Raw genomic sequence first — 6323 nt, forward strand, 5'->3', positions numbered from 1 at the left:
TGCACCCTTATTGTTTTATAAACAAAGTTTTTTTATTAGAAAAAATACCTAAGTAGTACTTAATTGTATGTGAGGTGCATTTAAGTTAAGAAAAATTGTAAAATTATTTGAATTGACAGTGCAGTAACTGTGAATATTGAATATATTATCATAGCCTTACAATAGATAATATACAATTGCCTCAAAGAGCTTTGACTTTTTGCATGATGATGCTGTTATTCTCAGCAGCTCTGATGAACCTAAATGCAATTGCAGTTATTAATTTGTGCAACGCTATGTCTGTGGTATCTCACATGCATTATTTAACGTATGTACAGAAAAAAAATTCAAAACACTATCAACAATAAAAATGATTAAATAAAAAATGCAAGTAATGATACAATTTTACTTTTTTTCTAGATTTAATGATGATGAAGAACCTGTAGCATTTCAAGATTATTTTGAACTCGTGCCTTTTATGTCTGAAAAACAGTTTGTGCAAGATTTTAGAATGCCAAAATCACATTTTGAAATGTTGCATGCCAAATTGGTGAACTCTCCTTCCTTTCAGTGTACTGGTAAAGGGAAAGCACCCGTTTACTCTGAAAAAATGCCTTGCGATAGGCATCTGGGTGTTAGCAACTCCAGATAGTTATAGAAGCATTGCCAGGAGATTCGCAGTCACCAAGTCTACGGTTAAATGCTGTCTGGAAAGAGTGATCAATGGGCTACTAAATGAAGTCTGTCATAATGCTATTCGACTACCAGAGACAGAAACAGAGCGAAGACTACTTGCACAATAGTTTGAAGTTCTTGGTGGAGAAGAAGGTGGTCTGCAAAAAGTGATTGGAGCTCTTGATGGGTGCCATATCAAAATACGAGCTCCTGCTAGAGGTGACAAATCTGTGTATTTCAACAGGAAAAAAGACTATTCAATAGTTCTTCAAGGATTGTGCGATGCAGATTGTTTTTTCACAAATGTAGATGTGAGGTGGCCTGGTAGTGTACATGATGCAAGAGCATTTACAACCTCGGATTTGTATCCCTTGTGCGAAGATATATGCAGAAATGGATATTACTTTATAGGTGATTCTGCTTATCCGTTAAAAAGTTATCTTATGAGACCTTATCGCAGGACTCATAGATTGAGTTTGCGCCAAAAATTGTACAACAAAATCCTAAGTAAAACCAGGCAGGTAATTGAAAGGGCGTTTGGCTTTTTAAAGACTAAATGTAGAAGATTGTACTATTTACATAGGAATAATGTCAGAAACTCAGTGCGTACTATTGCAGCTTGTTGTATTTTGCACAACATTTGTTTAGCATCAGAAGAGTATGCAAGAATTTTGATTTTTGGCAGGAACGAAAATGAAAATGATGAACCAATGGAGCAGAATTTACCAAACAATATTGTTGAAAATCCAAATAGAAAGCGACAGCAAATAGTGGACAGATTATGGAATTTGTATGCTAATTAGAAAAGTGCCTCATGTCAATTTATAAAATATTTTATCCATCGATACTGCAATGAATGTACCATATGCACTTTATGACATTTTTCACAGATTTGCTTTGGAAACTGACAAGTTTTACAGAAAAAACAATTTATTCATCTTGTGTTTTACAGAAACAGTTTGATTATCTTATTTTGTAATATTACTCAAAATGCATAAATAAATTGTACATTGTTTTTAAAACAATATTAACATACTTATTTTAATGTAGTGAATAAGTTATTTTACCGTTTTATATTATAGTTATCACTAATTACACGTATGAATTGAATATCACAACTTGACTATAATGTCTCTGAAACCACAACATTATTTCAACAGCTTCGCATGACAACTATTCATATATAAACAGTAAATGTACTCATTTTTAATTATAGTATCATTTTTATCTTAATGCAAATGAGTTTCAATAAGTTATATTTAAATAATAAATAACGCGTCTTATTGTACCGTTATTGACTATATCATCACAGAAAAGTACATTGCATTTTATATGATATAGCTAATGATAATTGGATAAATTAGTTTGAGGTTCGGTAAACTGCTAAACTCTTTTGCTAATGTGTGAAAAAAAGTAATTATCAAATCTAGAAAAAAACGAAAAGTTTACATGAGTAAATGAGTAATTACTTTTTTTCAAATATTGTAGACAATACAAATACTTTTTTTACAAATATTGTAGAAATTTACTTTAAAATTTGTAGTCCTTAATTATTCAAAATCTGTTGAAATGTTAAATCTTGCTAATTTTCTTTCGAAGGCAAAAATCTTTCAGCCATTCTGTCGACTGAAGCAGTGATAGAACGAGTGTTTTCTGTGAGAGACTGGATGAGCATATTTGTAGTATCCTTCATGACATTGATTCCTTCTGCCAGAATGTCAGTATTGGTCTTTCTCTTTTTAATCAGTACTTCAGCTTTAGGCAATATTTTATCATTCTGGTTCTTAGGCGATCCTTCATTATTTTGATTTTCTTCATCGCACACTTTTCTCTTACGTTTATTTGATACTTGCTTCCAGCTGTTAAGATCCTTCTTTTTCTGTACTAAATCTTTATTTTCAGAAACTTTTTCAATAGTCTTACTAGATTTTCCCAAACTCTTCATGGAAGACAGTGATTTAGGCTTGGTGCCATTCATTTCATCACATTTCCTCGCATATCCCACTGATGATGACTTTGGATTGATTGAGGAGCATGCAAATACTGGAACTACATTTGCTTGTTTTCCACACAATGACTCAAAAAAATCATAATGCTTGCACTTTGCAGGCGATTGCCCTGTTTTTTCATTCTGCTGCTTAGCAATTTTGTACTGCTGAAATAAAGAGTAAAATTTATTTTTTACTTGATTCACTGAATAATTGATCCTGAAATCAAATAGAATCAATTAATATAGGTTACAAACAATGTTGCAATACAATTTAAAAGGCAAGTAAAATTCAGTAACTTACTTTTTCTTTCCAAGTTTTTCTGTCAAGGTTTTCCAAGATATGATGTTATTTTTATTCTTCATGTTTTTATACTCGTGCAGCAGATCTAATTCTTCTGACAAATCCCAGCCTTTCTTTTTTTTCTCCTTCATTGCACAATTTAATACATCTGTACGTAACTCTTTATATTCTAAAACTACTGATTCAGCTTAAGCAATATAGCTATCTTGCTCCTCCGGAGTCAAGCTTGGATCCTGAGCTTTTGTTAACAACTCCATCTTTTTCTTCAACATCTCTGCTCTAGCATCAACCAAGACATCTTCTTCTACAAATTTGTCCTTATGATCATCTTCATTATATTCTTCATTATCTGTAGTGTACTCTTCGTCTTCACCGTAGTTTCCTTCCAAAAATGCATGGACATGATCAATGCCATCGTCAATCTCCTCCTCAAATAAAAGATCGTGCACAGCTACATAAAAAAAAATATATGTAGTACTGGATAGGTATAGAATATAACATCACATTATCAATACTTTTTTACTAACTAGTTTTTTTAGAAGAGAGAGTGACGTTTTGCTGCATTTCAGCGGAAATGTCATGTAAAGAGTCGGCCTCGTAATCTTGTTCTACTGATGTGTCTTCAGGCTTTGGATCGTCGATTTCCAAAAATTTGTTTTGATAATTGGGATCATCAGAATAGATGGCATATTTATCTGGATTCCTATAAAGGACTTGATTTGGGTTCGTGACTATAAACAAAATTTTCAACACTATTTAATGATGAAGCTTATGGAGTGCAAAAGATTTGATTTATTGCAGCCAGTCAGAAAATGTAGCTTAAGCAAAGATTAAACTTTATTCTTATATATAAAAACTTACGTGACAATGGATATACTTTTGGAAGATCTGTAGTTTGAACAATGTCGTGTTCATGGTAAGGTAACATACATCCATGACGAGAAAGATCTTTATGCAAAAATCGTTCATTGCACCAGCCACAAGACACCATGCCCTAGAAATAATAAATATTGATACTGTAAAAATTTTGGCCAGCTTTAAAGTTAGCTAAAACTTTTATCAAATTATACAATTCCTCATGACTAAAAATTTTACCTACCTCCATAAAACCACTCATTGCTAATGAAATTTACAAACTTTCATTAATACAGAACAAACAACAGGCGGGAATGTGAAAGGTTCGACTACAATCAGAGAATTGTTGTTTTTTAAGATGGCTACCCCATTCGTTACAAGAACGTGGGAACAAGCGAAACTCGCGGACTCAACACCACTAACAACACTACTCCGACCATGGAGACTGTATAAAGGAGAGGTAGCGCCATGTATAAGAATTTCCGGCTAGTCCCGAGCCTCAGCCAAGCACTGACCCTCTACCCCCAGCGCCTCTCTCGGTGACCAGACCACGCGAGATACCGCGTTACCGACGCGACCTGTCCCAAAGAGAATTGCATAGTCGAGATCATTATTTGAAAGAAAGATTATTGATGAAAATTTATGTGTAACAATTCGCTTGAGATCGAATGCATGACATTATAAGTAATTATAATTACTAAAACTTAAGCCCCTTTTCCCTTGATGAACTTGTACGATATTCATGTCAACGTCACTGTCTTGTCACGGTAGCTGCGGTAGCTAAGGCGTCCGTATGATTTTGCGATCGCAGGTTCAAATCACGTTTTTTTTATTTTTTTTTATTTCTATGGATTTTTGTTGATCAGTTGGTGCAATAAATAAAAATGAAGTTTATTTATTTTACTTACTATAATTAATTGTATTATTCACTATGCAAAACACTATTTTTATCTATACTTATTTATTGCTTGGATCTATTTCTACTAAACATAATTCATTTCCATATGATATAAATAAATATGTAAATAACCATTTTCCCGAAATTATTGTCTAAATGCCAGTGGTATTTCTTCCAAAGACAACAATTTTACGGCATACTCATCAAGTAATGTAAATGAGCAGGCGACACAGGTAAGAAGCCTCAGTGTTTGACACTATAAAGCATTGTATTGTTATGTTATGTAAAAAGAAATCGAAGCAATGAACATAACAGTAGTGTATGACGTAGTGAATAGTATAATTCATTTTTTGTAATTAAAAGTAGTATTTGTAATTATTTATTGATATGAAAGATACGTAAAATACACCATTCTTTTTAACATTTATGTTATATTATGTTAATTCATTTTTATAATTATAAATAGTATTTGTAATTGTTTATTGATATGAAGGATACGTAAAATATACCATTCTTTTTAACATTTATGTTATATTATGATAAGTAGTCATTGAATTTCCATAAAATATGTACTTATTCATTTATGCATAGTGAATAATTTAATTAATTATAGTAAGTAATATAAATAAACTTGATCGTTATTTATTGTGCCAACTGATCAACAAAAATCCACAGAAATAAAAAAAAAATTAAAAAAAAAATAAACAAAATGTGATTTGAACCTGCGATCGCAAAATTATACGGACTCCTTAGCTACCGCAGCTACCATGACAAGACAGCGACGTTGACATGAATATCGTACAAGTTCATCAAGGGAAAAGGGGCTTAAGTTTTAGTAATTATAATTACTTATAATGTCATGCATTCGATCTCAAGCGAATTGTTACACATAAATTTTCATCAATAATCTTTCTTTCAAATAATGATCTCGACTATGCAATTCTCTTTGGGACATGTCGCGTCGGTAACTCGGTATCTCGCGTGGTCACCAAGAGAGGCGCTGGGGGTAGAGGGTTAGTGCGGAGATGTGGGTCGCAAACGTTTTACATGGAGGGGATACGGCCGCTACCTCTCCTTTATACAGTCTTCATGACTCCGACCGATAATCAAACGCACCCTATATTTTTACACCATTTTTCTGAATTAACCATTTATGACGTAACAATGAATCATTGTACTTTATTTATACAGTCGTGTTTAATGTCAAATATTTTAAGTCATTGATTAATCACTAGCATATCTGTAGCTAAAACGAAAATACTTGCAACGAGCTCAAATACTTAATTTCTTATTATTTGAAGCATAGAATGTCATATATAAATTTTTTTTCATTTTTTGTTAATCTGTTTTTCATTATTGTGTCATTTAATACATATTAATTTAATTTGTCTAAGAGGTCTGAAAATAATTTTCAGCGTCCATGCCATTTTTAAATAAATTTTATTACTTTTAAAACAAATAATTTTGAGCAAATAATGAGATTGATAGGGAGTGAATTTCAAAACGGAAAATTTATTAAATTTTGCATTAGATTTATCTAGCATAATATAAAACAGTTAAAAAGAATTGAAACTGTTACCGAAGCCTTCATGCAATTTTTTACTTTGTCAAAAGTATTTTTCATG

The 6323-nt window shown here is 32.1% G+C and overlaps 1 pseudogene; it reads left to right on the forward strand.

Moving 5' to 3' along the window:
* Positions 1-206: 206 nt before the first annotated feature.
* LOC131675386 (putative nuclease HARBI1) lies at positions 207-1457 on the forward strand (annotated as a pseudogene).
* The last annotated feature ends 4866 nt before the right edge of the window (positions 1458-6323 follow it).

Source organism: Phymastichus coffea, unplaced genomic scaffold (assembly GCF_024137745.1).
Source record: "Phymastichus coffea isolate CEN01 unplaced genomic scaffold, Cenicafe_Pcof_1.1 PCOF00020, whole genome shotgun sequence".
In the NCBI taxonomy this organism is placed as follows: domain Eukaryota; kingdom Metazoa; phylum Arthropoda; class Insecta; order Hymenoptera; family Eulophidae; genus Phymastichus; species Phymastichus coffea.